Below are 20105 nucleotides of genomic sequence, written 5' to 3' on the forward strand. Positions count from 1 at the left end.
GTCTTTCTTGATTTAAATCTATCAGCATAGCCATCTTTTCCTTTCTACCTCATATGCTTGTATAGCTTCTCCGTAAATGTATCTATGCTATTCGCTTGAACCACTCCTACGCTTTTGAGTTCCACATTCTCATCACTCTTTCCAGAAAGAAGTTGCTTCTGAATTCTCGATTTGATTTCTGGATTTCTTGATGACTATCTTATATTGCTGGCGTCCAGTTATGCTCTTCCCCAAATGTGAAAACATTCTCTCTGTAAACACTCCATCAAAATCTTTCATAATTTTAAATAAATCTATTAGGTCACCCCTATAAATCAATCTTCAAGAGAAAAGAGACCCAGCTTGTTCATTATTTCCACTTATGAATAACCTCCCATTTCTGAGAGCATCCGTGTAAATCTTCTCTGCACCCTCCCAAGTGCCTCTATATCATCTTTATAATAGGATGACCAGAACTGCATACAGTACTCTAAGTGTGGTGTAACCGAGATTCAATACAGGTTTAGCATAACCTTCCTATTTTGCAATGTTATACCACTAGAAATAACCTCCACTGCTTAGTTACCTTTATCTTTCCTTGCTGAACTCTGTCACAATTTTTGTGATTTGTGTAGTTGTACTCAGAGATCCTATTGTTCCTCTACCCCACCGAAAGTCGTTTGTGCCAAGTAATTAGTGACCTCCATATTCTTCCTACCAAAATGTAATACCTCACATGTATGTGTGTGGAACTTAATTGAAAATTATATGCCCATTCTGCGTGTTTATTAATGTTGTCCTTAATTTGTTGCCGTCCTCATCAGTATAAATTTCCTCCAATTTGGTATCATAGGCAAATTTGGAAATTCTGTTTTTAGTTCCAAATTCTAAATCGTTAATATAAATTGTGAACAATAGTGGTTCCGGCATTGATCCTTTTGGAACACCACTACCCATCTTCTGCCAATATGAATATCTGCCTTTTACCTCCAATCTCTGATTTCAGTCTTGAAGCTAGCTCTCTATGCATTCTGCTGCTTATACCCTGACGTTGCTCAGCAGGCTATTATTGGGTATCATTGCGAGGGTCTTTTGAAAATCTAGATACCTTATACTTATTGCATGATCAATGTCTACACTCTCTATAACCTCTTCAAACATTATGAGTTTGGTCCAGCAGTACTTTCCCTATTGAAATCCATGCTGATTATTTATTTTTATACTTTTGGTTTCTAGATGTTCTTCTATTTTCTCCATTAGTAAGGGTTCCATTATTATCCTATATAAGTTACAATCATACCCCTTGACCAACGAGCTGATTAGCTGAGACAAGCAGGGAATACAGAATTTAATTCCCGCCGAAAGCAATTCAGCCATTCCCGCTTTCTATTGTGTAATACAGCGACATCAAGTTGTTGTACTGTCAGTCTCGGATCAGTCTTTTTCTGTTTAAAAGGCTTGCGATCTCAGTGCTGCTTCATTCAGTGTGTGTTTAAAAAATGCGACGTGCTAGCTGCCGTGGCTGGATGGTTAAATCTTTGGATTAGGAATGCAATCGAATTGCTTCTGAATAAGTTCGAGCCCTGTTCACAATGAATCAGTAGCTGTAGGCATTCACACGTAATCGGCTCTGTTTGGAGGTCGTTTGAGGTGTAATTGTTTTGAATTATTTTGCAGCAACTTTTCGGCCACCTGTTCCGTCACGCTCACCCAATCATCCACTCGCGCGAGTCCAGAGGATTGGGACATTTCTATAATCCAGCAAAGAATGACTAAAAATATGGTTAAAAGAGGGTAGATTATGAATGTTAACTTGAACGAAATATAAAAACAGATAGTAAGAGTTTCTACAGGTATGTAAAAAGGAAAAGAGTGGCTAAAGTAAATGTTAGTCTCGTGGAGGATGAGACTGGGGCATTAATAATCGAGAACAGGGAAATGTCAGAGACTTTGGACAAATATTTTGTTTCAGTTCTCACGGTAGAAGTCAGTAAAAACATTCAAATTGTGGATAATCCAAGGGCTATATGGAGGGAGGAACTTAATACTATCATTATCACTAATGAAGTAGTATGAGGTAAAATAATGGGACTAAAGGCGGACAAGTCCCTGGACCTGATGGCTTATATCCAATGGATGCATTGGTTGTATCCACAGGATATAAGCCATCAGGTCCAGGGGTCCTATGGAGGAGTTGCTTCCACTCCCAAAGTGAATTCTTTGATGGCTGAGCAGTCCGATACGAGAGCCACAGACCATTTCACAGGTGGGACAAACATTCGTCAGGGGAAGGGGTCGGTAGGGCTGGTTTGCCGCACGCTCCTTCTGCTGCGTGCGCCTGGGCTCTTCATGCTCCTTGCATCGAGCCTCAAAGAGCTCAACGCCTTCCCGGATGGATTTTCTCCACCTCGGGCTATCTGCGGCCAGGGTCTCACAGGTGTCAGTGATGATGTCGCACTTTCCCAGCGAGGCTTTGAGGGTGTCCTTAAAACGTTTACGCTGTCCTCCTTTGGCTCGTTTACCATGAAGAAGTTCCGCATAAAGCATTGCTTATGGAGTCTCACATCTGGCATGCGTGCTATGTGGCCTGCCCAGCGACGCTGATCGAGTGTGGTCAGTGCTTCAATACTGGGGATGTTACCCTGGTCAAGGACACTGATGTTGATGCGTCTGTCCTCCCAGGAGATTTGCAGGATCTTGCGGAGACATCGTTGGTAATATATCTCCAGCGACCTAAGGTGCCTTCTGCACATCGTCCATGCCTCAGACCCATACAGGAGGGCGGGTACTATTACAGCCCTGTTGACCATGAGTTAGGTGGTAGATTTGAGGGCCTGGTCTGCAAACAGTCTTTTCCACAGGCGGCCGAAGGCTGCACTGGAGCACTGGAGGAAATGCTGAATCTCCACATAAATTTCTGCCTTTGTTGATAAGAGGCACCCCCTCGTTTCCAATGGAATTCTTCCAGTCACACAGCCTTCGTTCAATCAAAAAATATCTAGATTATGAATCAATTATTTATTTATTTAAAACAAATCAAATTCAATTTTTTTTAAATAAAAATTAAATGTATTTATTTTCTTAAGTTGTTTAATATACATATATTTTTAAATTGGCTTTCAGTGGGCTGGTTTTACGTACCTACCTCTTTCCTGTCTGTCGATCACCTGTGGCTTCAATAACCATTTCTGCCAAGCGTGGTCCTGAGCCCCACTGCACAATTGCCTTCAGGGATGATAGAAATCTCACTTTATTCATTTTAAAGGGAACTGCGGTCAGTCAAGGGTGATTCTGCATCTGGGTAAAAGGGATGTCCTTCCAGTCCCCGATCATTCTGTATCTGTTTCAAAGGGTTGGATGTCAGTTCCGGTTCATAATCTTTCCCTTTAAAACGGATTTTCTAATAAACCCGGGTCATCCTGTATAGTTTGAGAAGGAGTATGATTTCAGCTGCAATGACCGAATTGTTAAACTGTTGTGTTCCAATTTACATCGGGGTTGCCTGCGCCGGGTTTGCACCCAGATCGCCGTGCATCTGTTCATTTACTCGAAATATGCTCATCTTTTCCTAAATCCACTCCTTGATTTTGCTCGCAATATACACAACAACACATTGGATGATGGTGGCAGCGGCCGCGTGGTCTAATGGATACGGCGTCTGACTTCGATTATAACCGCGAACTTATCAAAACATTGCAGATTCGTATCTTGCCGCGGTCAATTAACTCCCTGCGTAAATATTTATATTTGTTCCGATTCTGCCGAAAAAACAACCATCTCTTCGAGTCACTCACCTGAAGTAAAGGAAGGCTGTTTGCTTTCAGAATCTAATGGCACGTGTTCATCATTGTCGATCAGCATGCACGGGCGCAGCAAGCTGTGAAGTGGACTTTCTTGCACATTATTTCTGTTGGGTTACAAAAAGCAGGAGATTAAAGGCTGACGCTTGGCTGAATAAAAGACGAGATGGCCGAGAAATTAAGGCGATGGACTACTAATCAATTTTGTTCTGCACGCATGAGTTCGAATCCCATCCTCGTCGTATTTGTGTTCAGCTTTGACACCCCTGGTCACTTTGTCAATCACATTAACCTCATCGCTGAATTTCCCTTTCACTGACAAGGATGCTGCACTTTGCTCATGTCATGTCTCAAATTAATAATATATTCGTCAAATGGATAACATTTGTCGGACTGTGGAGAGGGAAACTTATTAGATGGGTCTCTGAAGGACAGCACATGCACGATGGACCTAACATCTTTTCTCACGACCGTCAGAATATGAGAGCTGCACTCTTCACTGTCGGCGGCTCGTTGGTCTCGGGGTATGATTCTCGCTCAGGAATGATCACAATTGATATGCGAGAGGTCTCGGGCCAAATCCTGAACGAGCGCCGCCATTTTTTATTCAAAATTCCGCGCCTCACAGCCGCTTGACATGTGAGAAAGCAGATATATTTCACATTAAAACGTGTGATTTTGCGGCGATTGTTCGCACAGCGTCCAAATCCCAGAGCAAAGTGAAACTCACACAACTGAGTGAAGTTAAAATATCTCAGAGGTACTCAGCTCTGTGACTAGTTGGATAACCTAAAGCCTTGTTTGGTTCCGGCCGATACTTGATCAGTATATCTTCCTGTCTGTACGCATAAGTTCACCTCAATTGGGATAAGCATACATTCAGCGTCAATCTCCACCTCTGCCCTGAATATGAGTGCGTCCTGTTTCTCTAGAGCTGAAAAGCTGAGAGAAGCTGCCTTTTGAATTCATGCCATGGCTGCCGAATTCAAAGCGGACAGGAAATCAATCCGGGCTGGCAAAGCTGCCTGGTCTGATTAAAAGGCGGTGACACCCTATATTGTAAGCATGTTCTCGTCTTCTGGCCTCAACATTAGGTTCAACGTATCGGATGATAAGCACCGCTCCCATTGTCTGGTAATGGTTCTGCTATTCCCACTAACACCTCCTCTGGACCATCCTTTGTTACGTTATTGCCCGATTACCACCCACTTTGCCTTTCTCCATTGTGCCATGTATTATTTATATCACTCCTGCGTTCCGCTGTATCACAGACGTTCCCATTTGATCTTTCTCCCTGCGTATTTTTTCCAGGCGCTATTTTTGTTGAAAACATCTGTAATCTTTAATTTTTCCTGAAATATCGGAATGATTATCCGACAGAACGTGAAATCGGATTCTTCCTCCACAAAATATGCACGACCTGCCGAGTTTTACATATTTATCTGTTTTTATTCATTATATTTCTGTGTCCCTTTTAAGGGGATTTGCTGTCTGTCCGAGATCATTCTCTGTCTCTTTAAAATGGTGTGCTATCAGACCCTCATCATTCTGTGTCTGTTTAAAAGGGATGTGCTGTCTGTCCCAGATTTCCAATTTCCAATTTCAAAACCTGCCTTTGGAGGTTAACGAATTTTAGTTTGTTTGTGTTTTTGTGTAAGTTAGAGAGTGTGCAAACGTGCTGTGCGAACTTACTGTCATGTGAAAAAAATGCATTACATGCAACTTGAAACCGTACTGATTTGATTGAACACTCCTTCGTGGACTCTCTGACGGTAGAAGAATCTGCTGTGGGATTTTGCTATTCCACATCTGAAAGAAGGAAAATTACACAAGTTAGAAATATAGCGATTTTAGGCAGGGCTTGCGTGTGGGCTGTGTGACATGACGACATCCTCCATCCTTATTTGCAAATTCAAATCAAATCAAACCAATACAAGACATGACTGACTGACTGACTTTATTTATACATGTATATATATATGTGTATATTTATATATAATCCCAAATTTTTAACTTCCAAAATAAATATGCTTTTTCTGTTCTGCCTGCGCTGCGCTCTCTGACATTTGACCTCTTTCACAGCACAAGCCGCTGCTGTCAGATCCAGCGGAAAGACACACTCGACTTTAAAAGATCGCCCTTGTAGCCCATGTCTTCCCTCATGGCTTGTCTTCCACCATGGGCTTACTGTGTTTGGGTAGTTATTGACAGCACCTCTCATTTCCCAATGGAATTCTTACAGTTACACAGCCTTCGTTCAATAAAAAAATACATAGATTATGAATCAATTATTTATTTCATTAAAACAACTCAAATTCAATTTTTTTTAAATACAATTTAAATGCATTTATTTTCTTAAAATGTTAAATATTTATATATTTCAGACTGGGCTGGTTTTACGTCCCTCCCTCCCTCCTTCCTGCCTGTCTATCACCTGTGGCTTCAAGAACAGTCTCTGCGCCGCGTGGTCCTGAGCCCCACTGCACAATTGCCTTCAGGGATGAGCGAAATCTCACTTTATTCTTTTAAAAGGGAACTGCTGTCAGTCAAGGGTCATTCTGCATCTGGGTAAAAGGGCTGTCCTTGCAATCCCGGATCATTCTGTGTCTGTTTAAATGGGCTGGTTGTCAGTTCCGGTTCATAATCATTCCCTTTAAAACGGATTTTCTCATAAACCCGCGTCATCCTGTATTGTTTGAGAAGGAGTATGATTTCAGCTGCAATGACCGAATTGTTAAACTGTAGTGTTCCAATTTATATTGGGGTTGCCTGCGCCGGTGCGCACCCAGATCGCAGTGCATCTGTTCATTCACTCGAAATATGCTCATTTTTTCCTAAATCCACTCTTTGATATTGCAATTGCCCCGAATTTGCTCGCAATATACACAACAACACAATCATTGGTGCTGGTAGCGGCCGCGTGGCGTAATGGATAAGGCGTCTGACTTCGATTACAACCGCAAAGTTATCAGAAAATTGCAGGTACGAGTCCTGCGGCCGTCAACTTAGCTCGCTACGTGAAATTTTATATTCTTTGTTGTGATTCTGCCGAGAAACCAACCATCTCTTCCAGTCACTTACCTGAAGTGAAGGAAGGCTGTTTGCTCAAAGAATCTCATGGCAAGTTTTAATCATTGTCGATCTGCATGCACGAGCAGAGCAACCTGTGAAGTGGACTTTCTTGCACATTATTTCTGTTTGGATACAAAAAGCAGGAGATTGAATGGCTGCCGATGTTTTATAGCAGAGACGAGGTGGCCGAGAGATTAAGGCGATGGACTGCTAGTCCATTGTGCTCTGCACGCATGGCTTCCAATCCCATTCTCGTCGTCGTTGGCTTGCAGCTTAACCACTTTTTGACATTCACATTTCACCTCATCGCCAAATTCCGCTTTTACTTTCAGGGATGCTGTACTTTCCTCATGTCATGTCTCAAATTAATAATATATTCGTCAAAAGGAGAACAGTTGCAGTACAATGGCGAGGGGCACTAATTAGATCGGTATCTGAGAGACAGCACACGTACGATGGGCCATAATATCATTTCTCACCACCGTCAGAATCTGAGAGCTGCGCTTTTCACTGTCCGCGGCTCGTTGGTGCACGGTTATGATTCTCCCTTCGGAATGATCACTTTTGAAATGCGAGAGGTCACGGGACAAATCCCGGACGAGCCCCGCCATGTTTTACTCAAAGTTCCTCTTCTAACAGCCGCTCGACATGTGAGAAAACAGACGTATTTTACGTTAAAACGTGTGATTTTACGCCGATGTTCCCTTAGCATCTAAATCCCAGAGCAAAGTGAAACCCGCCAAACTGAGTAAAGTTAAAATATCTCAGAGGTACTCGGCTCTGTGACTCGTTGGATAACCTAAAGCCTTGTTTGGTTCCGGCCGATACTTGATCAGTATATCTTCCTGTCTGTACGCATAAGTTCACCTCAATTGGGATAAGCATACATTCAGCGTCAATCTCCACCTCTGCCCTGAATATGAGTGCGTCCTGTTTCTCTAGAGCTGAAAAGCTGAGAGAAGCTGCCTTTTGAATTCGTGCCTTGGCTGCCGAATTCAAAGCGGACAGGAAATCAATCCGGGCTGGCAAAGCTGCCTGGTCTGATTAAAAGACGGTGATACACTATATTGTAGGCATGTTCTCGTCTTCTGGCCTCAACATTAGGTTCAACGTATCGGATGATAAGCACCGCTCCCATTGTCTGGTAATGGGTCTGCTATTCCCACTAACACCTCCTTTGGACCATCCTTTGTTGCGTTATTGCCCGATTACCACCCATTTTGCCTTTCTCCATTGTGCCATGTATTATTTAATCACTCCTGCGTTCCGCTGTATCACAGACGTTACCATTTGTCCTTTCTCGCTGCGTATTTTTTCCAGGCGCTATTTTTGTTGAAAACATCTGTAATCTTTAACTTTTTAATGAAATATAGGAATGATTATCCGACAGCACGTGAAACCGGATTCTTCCTCCACAAAATCTGCACGACCTGCCGAGTTTTACATATTTATTTGTTTTTGTTCATTCTATTTCCGTGTCCCTTTTAAGGGGATTTGCTGTCTGTCCGAGATCTTTCTCTGTCTCTTTAAAATGGTGTGCTGTCAGACCCTCATCATTCTGTGTCTGTTTAAAAGGGATGTGCTGTCTGGCCCAGATTTCCAATTTCCAATTTCAAAACCTGCCTTTGGAGGTCAACGAATTTTAGTTTGTTTGTGTTTTTGTGTAAGCTAGAGAGTGTGCAAACGTGCTGTGCGATCTTACTGTCATGTGAGAAAAATGCATTACATGCAACTTGAAACCGTACTGATTTGATTGATCACTCCTTCGTGGACTCTCTGACGGTAGAAGAATCTGCTGTGGGATTTTGCTATTCCACATCTGAAAGAAGGGAAAATACACAAGTTAGAAATATAGCGATTTTAGGCAGGGCTTGCGTGTGGGCTGTGTGATATGATGACATCCTCCATCCTTATTTGCAAATTCAAATCAAATCAAACCAATACAAGACATGACTGACTGACTGACTTTATTTATACATGTATATATATATATGTGTATATTTATATATAATCCCAAATTTTTAACTTCCAAAATAAATATGCTTTTTCTGTTCTGCCTGCGCTGCGCTCTGTTACATTTGACCTCTTTCACAGCACAAGCAGCTGCTGTCAGATCCAGCGGAAAGACACACTCGATTTTAAAAGATCGCCCTTGTAGCCCACGTCTTAGAAACATAGAAACATAGAAAATAGGTGCAGGAGTAGGCCATTCGGCCCTTCTAGCCTGCACCGCCATTCAATGAGTTTATGGCTGAACATGCAACTTCTGTACCCCATTCCTGCTTTCTCACCATACCCCTTGATTCCCCTAGTAGTAAGGACTTCATCTAACTCCTTTTTGAATATATTTAGTGAATTGGCCTCAACAACTTTCTGTGGTAGAGAATTCCACAGGTTCACCACTCTCTGGGTGAAGAAATTCCTCCTCATCTCAGTCCAAAATGGCTTCCCCCTTATCCTTAGACTGTGTCCCCTGGTTCTGGACTTCCCCAACATTGGGAACATTCTTCCTGCATCTAACCTGTCTAACCCCGTCAGAATTTTAAACTTTTCTATGAGGTGCCCTCTCATTCTGCTGAACTCCAGTGAATACAAGCCCAGTTGATCCAGTCTTTCTTGATAGGTCAGTCCCGCCATCCCGGGAATCTGTCTGGAGAACCTTCGCTGCACTCCCTCAATAGCAAGAATGTCCTTCCTCAGGTTAGGAGACCAAAACTGTACACAATACTCCAGGTGTGGCCTCACCAAGGCCCTGTACAATTGTAGCAACACATCCCTGCCCTTGTACTCAAATCACCTCGCAATGAAGGCCAACATGCCATTTGCTTTCTTAACCGCCTGCTGTACCTGCATGCCAACCTTCAATGACTGATGCACCATGACACCCAGGTCTCGTTGCACCTCTCCTTTTCCTAATCTGTCACCATTCAGATAATAGTCTGTGTCTCTGTTTTTTCCACCAAAGTGGATAACCTCACATTTATCCACATTATACCACCATGGGCTTACTGTGTTTGGGTAGTTATTGACTGCACCTCTCATTTCCCAATGGAATTCCTATAGTTACACAGCCTCGTTAAATAAAAAAATACATAGATTATGAATCAATTATTTATTTCATTAACACAACTCAAATTCAATTTTTTTTAAATACAATTTAAATGCATTCATTTTCTTAAAATGTTAAATATTTATAGATTACAGACTGGGCTGGTTTTACGTCCCTCCCTCTCTCCTTCCTGCCTGTCGATCACCTGTGGCTTCAAGAACAGTCTCTGCGCCGCGTGTTCCTGAGCCCCACTGCACAATTGCCTTCAGGGATGAGCGAAATCTCACTTTATTCTTTTAAAAGGGAACTGCTGTCAGTCAAGGGTCATTCTGCATCTGGGTAAAAGGGATGTCCTTGCAAACCCGGATCATTCTGTGTCTGTTTAAATGGGCTGGTTGTCAGTTCCGGTTCATAATCTTTCCCTTTAAAACGGATTTTCTCATAAACCCGCGTCATCCTGTATTGTTTGAGAAGGAGTATGATTTCAGCTGCAATGTCCGAATTGTTAAACTGTAGTGTTCCAATTTACATTGGGGTTGCCTGCGCCGGTGCGCACCCAGATCGCATTGCATCTGTTCATTCACTCGAAATATGCTCATCTTTTCCTAAATCCACTCTTTGATATTGCAATTGCCCCGAATTTGCTTGCAATATACACAACAACACAATCATTGGCGCTGGCAGCGGCCGCGTGGCGTAATGGATAAGGCGTCTGACTTCGATTACATCCGCAACGTTATCAGAAAATTGCAGGTTCGAGTCCTGCGGTCGTCAACTTAGCTCGCTACGTGAAATTTTCTATTCTTTGTTGTCATTCTGCCGAGAAACCAACCATCTCTTCCAGTCACTCACCTGAAGTGAAGGAAGGCTGTTTGCTCAAAGAATCTCATGGCAAGTTTTCATCATTGTCGATCTGCATGCACGGGTAGAGAAGTGGACTTTCATGCACATTATCTCTGTTTGGATACAAAAAGCAGGAGATTGAATGGCTGACGATGTCTTACAGCAGAGACGAGGTGGTCGAGAGGTTAAGGCGATGGACTGCTAATCCATTGTACTCTGCACGCATGGCTTCGAATCCCGTTCTCGTCGTCGTTGGCTTGCAGCTTAACCACTTTTTGACATTCACATTTTACCTCATCGCCAAATTCCCCTTTTGCTTACAGGGATGCTGTACTTTCCTCATGTCATGTCTCAAATTAATAATATATTCGTCAAAAGGAGAACTGTTGCAGTACAATGGCGAGGGGCACTAATTAGATAGGTATCTGAGAGACAGCAGATGCACGATGGGCCATAATATCATTTCTCACCACCGTCAGAATCTGAGAGCTGCGCTTTTCACTGTCGGCGGCTCGTTGGTCCACGGTTATGATTCTCCCTTCGGAATGATCACATTTCAAATGCGAGAGGTCACGGGCCAAATCCCGGATGAGCCCCGCCATGTTTTACTCAAAGTTCCGCTTCTAACAGCCGCTCGACATGTGAGAAAACAGACGTATTTCACGTTAAAACGTGTGATGTTACGCCGATGTTCCCTTAGCATCCAAATTCCAGAGCAAAGTGAAACCCGCCAAACTGAGTAAAGTTAAAATATCTCAGAGGTACTCGGCTCTGTGACTCGTTGGATAACCTAAAGCCTTGTTTGGTTACGGCCGATACTTGATCAGTATATCTTCCTGTCTGTACGCATAAGTTCACCTCAATTGGGATTAGCATACATTCAGCGTCAATCCCCACCTCTGCCCTGAATATGAGTGCGTCCTGGTTCTCTCGTGCTGAAAAGCTGAAAGAAGCTGCCTTTTGAATTCATGCCTTGGCTGCCGAATTCAAAGCGGACAGGAAATCAATCCGGGCTGGTGAAGCTGCGTGGTCTGATTAAAAGGCGGTGATACCCTATATTGTAAGCATGTTCTCGTCTTCTGGCCTCAAAATTAGGTTCAACGTATCGGATGAAAAGCACCGCTCCCATTGTCTGGTAATGGTTCTGCTATTCGCACTAACACCTCCTCTGGACCATCCTTTGTTACGTTATTGCCCGATTACCACCCAATTTGCCTGTCTCCATTGTGCCATGTATTATTTAATCACTCCTGCGTTCCGCTGTATCACAGACGTTCCCATTAGACCTTTCTCGCTGCGTATTTTTTCCAGGCGCTATTTTTGTTGAAAACATCTGTAATCTTTAACTTTATACTGAAATATCGGAATGATTATCCGACAGAACGTGAAACCGGATTCTTCCTCCACAAAATCTGCACGACCTGCTGACTTTTACATATTTATCTGTTTTTATTCATTCTATTTCGGTGTCCCTTTTAAGGGGATTTGCTGTCTGTCCGAGATCATTCTCTGTCTCTTTAAAATGGTGTGCTATCAGACCCTCATCATTCTGTGTCTGCTTAAAAGGGATGTGCTGTCTCTCCCAGATTTCCAATTTCCAATTTCAAAACCTGCCTTTGGAGGTTAACGAATTTTAGTTTGTTTGTGTTTTTGTATAAGCTAGAGAGTGTGCAAAAGTGCTGTGCGATCTTACTTTTATGTGAGAAAAATGCATTACATGCAACTTGAAACTGTACTGATTTGATTGAACACTCCTTCGTGGACTCTCTGACGGTAGAAGAATCTGCTGTGGGATTTTGCTATTCCACATCTGAAAGAAGGGAAAATACACAAGTTAGAAATATAGCGATTTTAGGCAGGGCTTGCGTGTGGGCTGTGTGACATGACGACATCCTCCATCCTTATTTGCAAATTCAAATCAAATCAAACCAATACAAGACATGACTGACTGACTGACTTTAATTATACATGTATATATATATGTGTATATTTATATATAATCCCAAATTTTTAACTTCCAAAATAAATATGCTTTTTCTGTTCTGCCTGCGCTGGGCTCTCTTACATTTGACCTCTTTCACAGCACAAGCAGCTGCTGTCAGATCCAGCGGAAAGACACACTCGATTTTAAAAGATCGCCCTTGTAGCCCACGTCTTCCCTCATGGCTTGTCTTCCACCATGGGCTTACTGTGTTTGGGTGGTTATTGACTGCACCTCTCATTTCCCAATGGAATTCTTATAGTTACACAGCCTTCGTTCAATAAAAAAATACGTAGATTATGAATCAATTATTTATTTCATTAAAACAACTCAAATTCAATTTTTTTTAAATACAATTTAAATGCATTTATTTTCTTAAAATGTTAAATATTTATATATTTCAGACTGGGCTGATTTTACGTCCCTCCCTCATTCCTTCCTGCCTGTCTATTACCTGTGGCTTCAATAACAGTCTCTGCGCCGCGTGGTCCTGAGCCCCACTGCACAATTGCCTTGAGGGATGATCGAAATCTCACATTATTCTTTTAATAGGGAACTGCTGTCAGTCAAGGGTCATTCTGCATCTGGGTAAAAGGGATGTCCTTGCAATCCCGGATCATTCTGTGTCTGTGTAAATGGGCTGGTTGTCAGTTCCGGTTCATAATCTTTGCCTTTAAAACGGATTTTCTCATAAACCCGCGTTATCCTGTATTGTTTGAGAAGGAGCATGATTTCAGCTGCAATGTCCGAATTGTTAAACTATCGTGTTCCAATTTATATTTGGGTTTCCTGCGCCTGTGCGCACCCAGATCGCAGTGCATCTGTTCATTCACTCGAAATTTGCTCATCTTTTCCTAAATCCACTCCTTGATATTGCAGTTGCCCCGAATTTGCTCGCAATATACACAACAACACAATGATTGGAGCTGGCAGCGGCCGCGTGGCCTAATGGATAAGGCGTCTGACTTCGATTACAACAGCAAAGTTATCAGAAGATTGCAGGTTCGAGTCCTGCCGCGGTCAACTTCGATCGCTACGTGAAATTTTATATTCTTTGTTGTGATTGTGCCGAGAAACCAACCATCACTTCCAGCCACTCACCTGAAGTGAATGAAGGCTCTTTGCTGAAAGAATCTCAAGGCAAGTTTTCATCATTGTCGATCTGCATGCACGGGCAGAGTAAGCTGTGAAGTGGACTAACTTGCACATTATCTCTGTTTGGATACAAAAAGCAGGAGATTGAATGGCTGACGATGTCTTACAGCAGAGACGAGGTGGCCGAGAGGTTAAGGCGATGGACTGCTAATCCATTGTACTCTGCACGCATGGCTTCGAATCCCGTTCTCGTCGTCGTTGGCTTGCAGCTTAACCACTTTTTGACATTCACATTTTACCTCATCGCCAAATTCCCCTTTTGCTTACAGGGATGCTGTACTTTCCTCATGTCATGTCTCAAATTAATAATATATTCGTCAAAAGGAGAACTGTTGCAGTACAATGGCGAGGGGCACTAATTAGATAGGTATCTGAGAGACAGCAGATGCACGATGGGCCATAATATCATTTCTCACCACCGTCAGAATCTGAGAGCTGCGCTTTTCACTGTCGGCGGCTCGTTGGTCCACGGTTATGATTCTCCCTTCGGAATGATCACATTTCAAATGCGAGAGGTCACGGGCCAAATCCCGGATGAGCCCCGCCATGTTTTACTCAAAGTTCCGCTTCTAACAGCCGCTCGACATGTGAGAAAACAGACGTATTTCACGTTAAAACGTGTGATGTTACGCCGATGTTCCCTTAGCATCCAAATTCCAGAGCAAAGTGAAACCCGCCAAACTGAGTAAAGTTAAAATATCTCAGAGGTACTCGGCTCTGTGACTCGTTGGATAACCTAAAGCCTTGTTTGGTTACGGCCGATACTTGATCAGTATATCTTCCTGTCTGTACGCATAAGTTCACCTCAATTGGGATTAGCATACATTCAGCGTCAATCTCCACCTCTGCCCTGAATATGAGTGCGTCCTGGTTCTCTCGTGCTGAAAAGCTGAAAGAAGCTGCCTTTTGAATTCATGCCTTGGCTGCCGAATTCAAAGCGGACAGGAAATCAATCCGGGCTGGTGAAGCTGCGTGGTCTGATTAAAAGGCGGTGATACCCTATATTGTAAGCATGTTCTCGTCTTCTGGCCTCAACATTAGGTTCAACGTATCGGATGAAAAGCACCGCTCCCATTGTCTGGTAATGGTTCTGCTATTCCCACTAACACCTCCTCTGGACCATCCTTTGTTACGTTATTGCCCGATTACCACCCACTTTGCCTGTCTCCATTGTGCCATGTATTATTTAATCACTCCTGCGTTCCGCTGTATCACAGACGTTCCCATTAGACCTTTCTCGCTGCGTATTTTTTCCAGGCGCTATTTTTGTTGAAAACATCTGTAATCTTTAACTTTATACTGAAATATCGGAATGATTATCCGACAGAACGTGAAACCGGATTCTTCCTCCACAAAATCTGCACGACCTGCTGATTTTACATATTTATCTGTTTTTATTCATTCTATTTCGGTGTCCCTTTTAAGGGGATTTGCTGTCTGTCCGAGATCATTCTCTGTCTCTTTAAAATGGTGTGCTATCAGACCCTCATCATTCTGTGTCTGCTTAAAAGGGATGTGCTGTCTCTCCCAGATTTCCAATTTCCAATTTCAAAACCTGCCTTTGGAGGTTAACGAATTTTAGTTTGTTTGTGTTTTTGTATAAGCTAGAGAGTGTGCAAAAGTGCTGTGCGATCTTACTTTTATGTGAGAAAAATGCATTACATGCAACTTGAAACTGTACTGATTTGATTGAACACTCCTTCGTGGACTCTCTGACGGTAGAAGAATCTGCTGTGGGATTTTGCTATTCCACATCTGAAAGAAGGGAAAATACACAAGTTAGAAATATAGCGATTTTAGGCAGGGCTTGCGTGTGGGCTGTGTGACATGACGACATCCTCCATCCTTATTTGCAAATTCAAATCAAATCAAACCAATACAAGACATGACTGACTGACTGACTTTAATTATACATGTATATATATATGTGTATATTTATATATAATCCCAAATTTTTAACTTCCAAAATAAATATGCTTTTTCTGTTCTGCCTGCGCTGGGCTCTCTTACATTTGACCTCTTTCACAGCACAAGCAGCTGCTGTCAGATCCAGCGGAAAGACACACTCGATTTTAAAAGATCGCCCTTGTAGCCCACGTCTTCCCTCATGGCTTGTCTTCCACCATGGGCTTACTGTGTTTGGGTGGTTATTGACAGCACCTCTCATTTCCCAATGGAATTCTTATAGTTACACAGCCTTCGTTCAATAAAAAAATACGTAGATTATGAATCAATTATTTATTTCATTAAAACAACTCAAATTCAATTTTTTTTAAATACAATTTAAATGCATTTATTTTCTTAAAATGTTAAATATTTATATATTTCAGACTGGGCTGATTTTACGTCCCTCCCTCCTTCCTTCCTGCCTGTCTATTACCTGTGGCTTCAATAACAGTCTCTGCGCCGCGTGGTCCTGAGCCCCACTGCACAATTGCCTTGAGGGATGATCGAAATCTCACATTATTCTTTTAATAGGGAACTGCTGTCAGTCAAGGGTCATTCTGCATCTGGGTAAAAGGGATGTCCTTGCAATCCCGGATCATTCTGTGTCTGTGTAAATGGGCTGGTTGTCAGTTCCGGTTCATAATCTTTGCCTTTAAAACGGATTTTCTCATAAACCCGCGTCATCCTGTATTGTTTGAGAAGGAGCATGATTTCAGCTGCAATGTCCGAATTGTTAAACTATCGTGTTCCAATTTATATTTGGGTTTCCTGCGCCTGTGCGCACCCAGATCGCAGTGCATCTGTTCATTCACTCGAAATTTGCTCATCTTTTCCTAAATCCACTCCTTGATATTGCAGTTGCCCCGAATTTGCTCGCAATATACACAACAACACAATGATTGGAGCTGGCAGCGGCCGCGTGGCCTAATGGATAAGGCGTCTGACTTCGATTACAACAGCAAAGTTATCAGAAGATTGCAGGTTCGAGTCCTGCCGCGGTCAACTTCGATCGCTACGTGAAATTTTATATTCTTTGTTGTGATTGTGCCGAGAAACCAACCATCACTTCCAGCCACTCACCTGAAGTGAATGAAGGCTCTTTGCTGAAAGAATCTCAAGGCAAGTTTTCATCATTGTCGATCTGCATGCACGGGCAGAGTAAGCTGTGAAGTGGACTAACTTGCACATTATTTCTGTTTGGATACAAAAAGCAGGAGATTGAATGGCTGAAGATGTCTTCTTGCAGTGGCGAGGTGGCCGAGAAGTTACGGCGATGGACTGCTAATCCATTGTGCTCTACACGCATGCGTTCGAATCCCACTCTGGTCGTCGTTGGCTTGCAGCTGAACCACTTTTTGACATTCACATTTACCTCATCGCCAAATTCCCCTTTTGCTTACAGGGATGCTGTACTTTCCTCATGTCATGTCTCAAATTAATAATATATTCGTCAAAAGGAGAACTGTTGCAGTACAATGGCGAGGGGCACTAATTAGATAGGTATCTGAGAGACAGCAGATGCACGATGGGCCATAATATCATTTCTCACCACCGTCAGAATCTGAGAGCTGCGCTTTTCACTGTCGGCGGCTCGTTGGTCCACGGTTATGATTCTCCCTTCGGAATGATCACATTTCAAATGCGAGAGGTCACGGGCCAAATCCCGGATGAGCCCCGCCATGTTTTACTCAAAGTTCCGCTTCTAACAGCCGCTCGACATGTGAGAAAACAGACGTATTTCACGTTAAAACGTGTGATGTTACGCCGATGTTCCCTTAGCATCCAAATTCCAGAGCAAAGTGAAACCCGCCAAACTGAGTAAAGTTAAAATATCTCAGAGGTACTCGGCTCTGTGACTCGTTGGATAACCTAAAGCCTTGTTTGGTTACGGCCGATACTTGATCAGTATATCTTCCTGTCTGTACGCATAAGTTCACCTCAATTGGGATTAGCATACATTCAGCGTCAATCTCCACCTCTGCCCTGAATATGAGTGCGTCCTGGTTCTCTCGTGCTGAAAAGCTGAAAGAAGCTGCCTTTTGAATTCATGCCTTGGCTGCCGAATTCAAAGCGGACAGGAAATCAATCCGGGCTGGTGAAGCTGCGTGGTCTGATTAAAAGGCGGTGATACCCTATATTGTAAGCATGTTCTCGTCTTCTGGCCTCAACATTAGGTTCAACGTATCGGATGAAAAGCACCGCTCCCATTGTCTGGTAATGGTTCTGCTATTCCCACTAACACCTCCTCTGGACCATCCTTTGTTACGTTATTGCCCGATTACCACCCACTTTGCCTGTCTCCATTGTGCCATGTATTATTTAATCACTCCTGCGTTCCGCTGTATCACAGACGTTCCCATTAGACCTTTCTCGCTGCGTATTTTTTCCAGGCGCTATTTTTGTTGAAAACATCTGTAATCTTTAACTTTATACTGAAATATCGGAATGATTATCCGACAGAACGTGAAACCGGATTCTTCCTCCACAAAATCTGCACGACCTGCTGACTTTTACATATTTATCTGTTTTTATTCATTCTATTTCGGTGTCCCTTTTAAGGGGATTTGCTGTCTGTCCGAGATCATTCTCTGTCTCTTTAAAATGGTGTGCTATCAGACCCTCATCATTCTGTGTCTGCTTAAAAGGGATGTGCTGTCTCTCCCAGATTTCCAATTTCCAATTTCAAAACCTGCCTTTGGAGGTTAACGAATTTTAGTTTGTTTGTGTTTTTGTATAAGCTAGAGAGTGTGCAAAAGTGCTGTGCGATCTTACTTTTATGTGAGAAAAATGCATTACATGCAACTTGAAACTGTACTGATTTGATTGAACACTCCTTCGTGGACTCTCTGACGGTAGAAGAATCTGCTGTGGGATTTTGCTATTCCACATCTGAAAGAAGGGAAAATACACAAGTTAGAAATATAGCGATTTTAGGCAGGGCTTGCGTGTGGGCTGTGTGACATGACGACATCCTCCATCCTTATTTGCAAATTCAAATCAAATCAAACCAATACAAGACATGACTGACTGACTGACTTTAATTAAACATGTATATATATATGTGTATATTTATATATAATCCCAAATTTTTAACTTCCAAAATAAATATGCTTTTTCTGTTCTGCCTGCGCTGGGCTCTCTTACATTTGACCTCTTTCACAGCACAAGCAGCTGCTGTCAGATCCAGCGGAAAGACACACTCGATTTTAAAAGATCGCCCTTGTAGCCCACGTCTTCCCTCATGGCTTGTCTTCCACCATGGGCTTACTGTGTTTGGGTGGTTATTGACAGCACCTCTCATTTCCCAATGGAATTCTTATAGTTACACAGCCTTCGTTCAATAAAAAAATACGTAGATTATGAATCAATTATTTATTTCATTAAAACAACTCAAATTCAATTTTTTTTAAATACAATTTAAATGCATTTATTTTCTTAAAATGTTAAATATTTATATATTTCAGACTGGGCTGATTTTACGTCCCTCCCTCCTTCCTTCCTGCCTGTCTATTACCTGTGGCTTCAATAACAGTCTCTGCGCCGCGTGGTCCTGAGCCCCACTGCACAATTGCCTTGAGGGATGATCGAAATCTCACATTATTCTTTTAATAGGGAACTGCTGTCAGTCAAGGGTCATTCTGCATCTGGGTAAAAGGGATGTCCTTGCAATCCCGGATCATTCTGTGTCTGTGTAAATGGGCTGGTTGTCAGTTCCGGTTCATAATCTTTGCCTTTAAAACGGATTTTCTCATAAACCCGCGTCATCCTGTATTGTTTGAGAAGGAGCATGATTTCAGCTGCAATGTCCGAATTGTTAAACTATCGTGTTCCAATTTATATTTGGGTTTCCTGCGCCTGTGCGCACCCAGATCGCAGTGCATCTGTTCATTCACTCGAAATTTGCTCATCTTTTCCTAAATCCACTCCTTGATATTGCAGTTGCCCCGAATTTGCTCGCAATATACACAACAACACAATGATTGGAGCTGGCAGCGGCCGCGTGGCCTAATGGATAAGGCGTCTGACTTCGATTACAACAGCAAAGTTATCAGAAGATTGCAGGTTCGAGTCCTGCCGCGGTCAACTTCGATCGCTACGTGAAATTTTATATTCTTTGTTGTGATTGTGCCGAGAAACCAACCATCACTTCCAGCCACTCACCTGAAGTGAATGAAGGCTCTTTGCTGAAAGAATCTCAAGGCAAGTTTTCATCATTGTCGATCTGCATGCACGGGCAGAGTAAGCTGTGAAGTGGACTAACTTGCACATTATTTCTGTT

General features: G+C 42.7%; 5 non-coding genes across 5 annotated transcripts; all 5 read left to right on the top strand.

Moving 5' to 3' along the window:
• The first annotated feature begins 10910 nt into the window (after positions 1–10910).
• trnas-gcu (transfer RNA serine (anticodon GCU)) lies at positions 10911–10992 on the top strand. Its single transcript has one exon. It is a non-coding gene; the product is annotated as a tRNA-Ser (tRNA).
• A 2666-nt stretch (positions 10993–13658) lies between these two features.
• Positions 13659–13747, top strand: trnar-ucg (transfer RNA arginine (anticodon UCG)). Its single transcript is given in 2 exon segments — positions 13659–13695; positions 13712–13747. It is a non-coding gene; the product is annotated as a tRNA-Arg (tRNA).
• Positions 13748–13992: 245 nt separating this feature from the next.
• Positions 13993–14074, top strand: trnas-gcu (transfer RNA serine (anticodon GCU)). The gene has a single exon. It is a non-coding gene; the product is annotated as a tRNA-Ser (tRNA).
• Positions 14075–16739: 2665 nt separating this feature from the next.
• On the top strand, positions 16740–16828 carry trnar-ucg (transfer RNA arginine (anticodon UCG)). The gene is given in 2 exon segments: positions 16740–16776; positions 16793–16828. It is a non-coding gene; the product is annotated as a tRNA-Arg (tRNA).
• A 2992-nt stretch (positions 16829–19820) lies between these two features.
• trnar-ucg (transfer RNA arginine (anticodon UCG)) lies at positions 19821–19909 on the top strand. The gene is given in 2 exon segments: positions 19821–19857; positions 19874–19909. It is a non-coding gene; the product is annotated as a tRNA-Arg (tRNA).
• Positions 19910–20105: the final 196 nt, after the last annotated feature.

The sequence above is a fragment of the Pristiophorus japonicus genome, unplaced genomic scaffold (assembly GCF_044704955.1).
Source record: "Pristiophorus japonicus isolate sPriJap1 unplaced genomic scaffold, sPriJap1.hap1 HAP1_SCAFFOLD_90, whole genome shotgun sequence".
Taxonomy (NCBI): Eukaryota; Metazoa; Chordata; class Chondrichthyes; family Pristiophoridae; genus Pristiophorus; species Pristiophorus japonicus.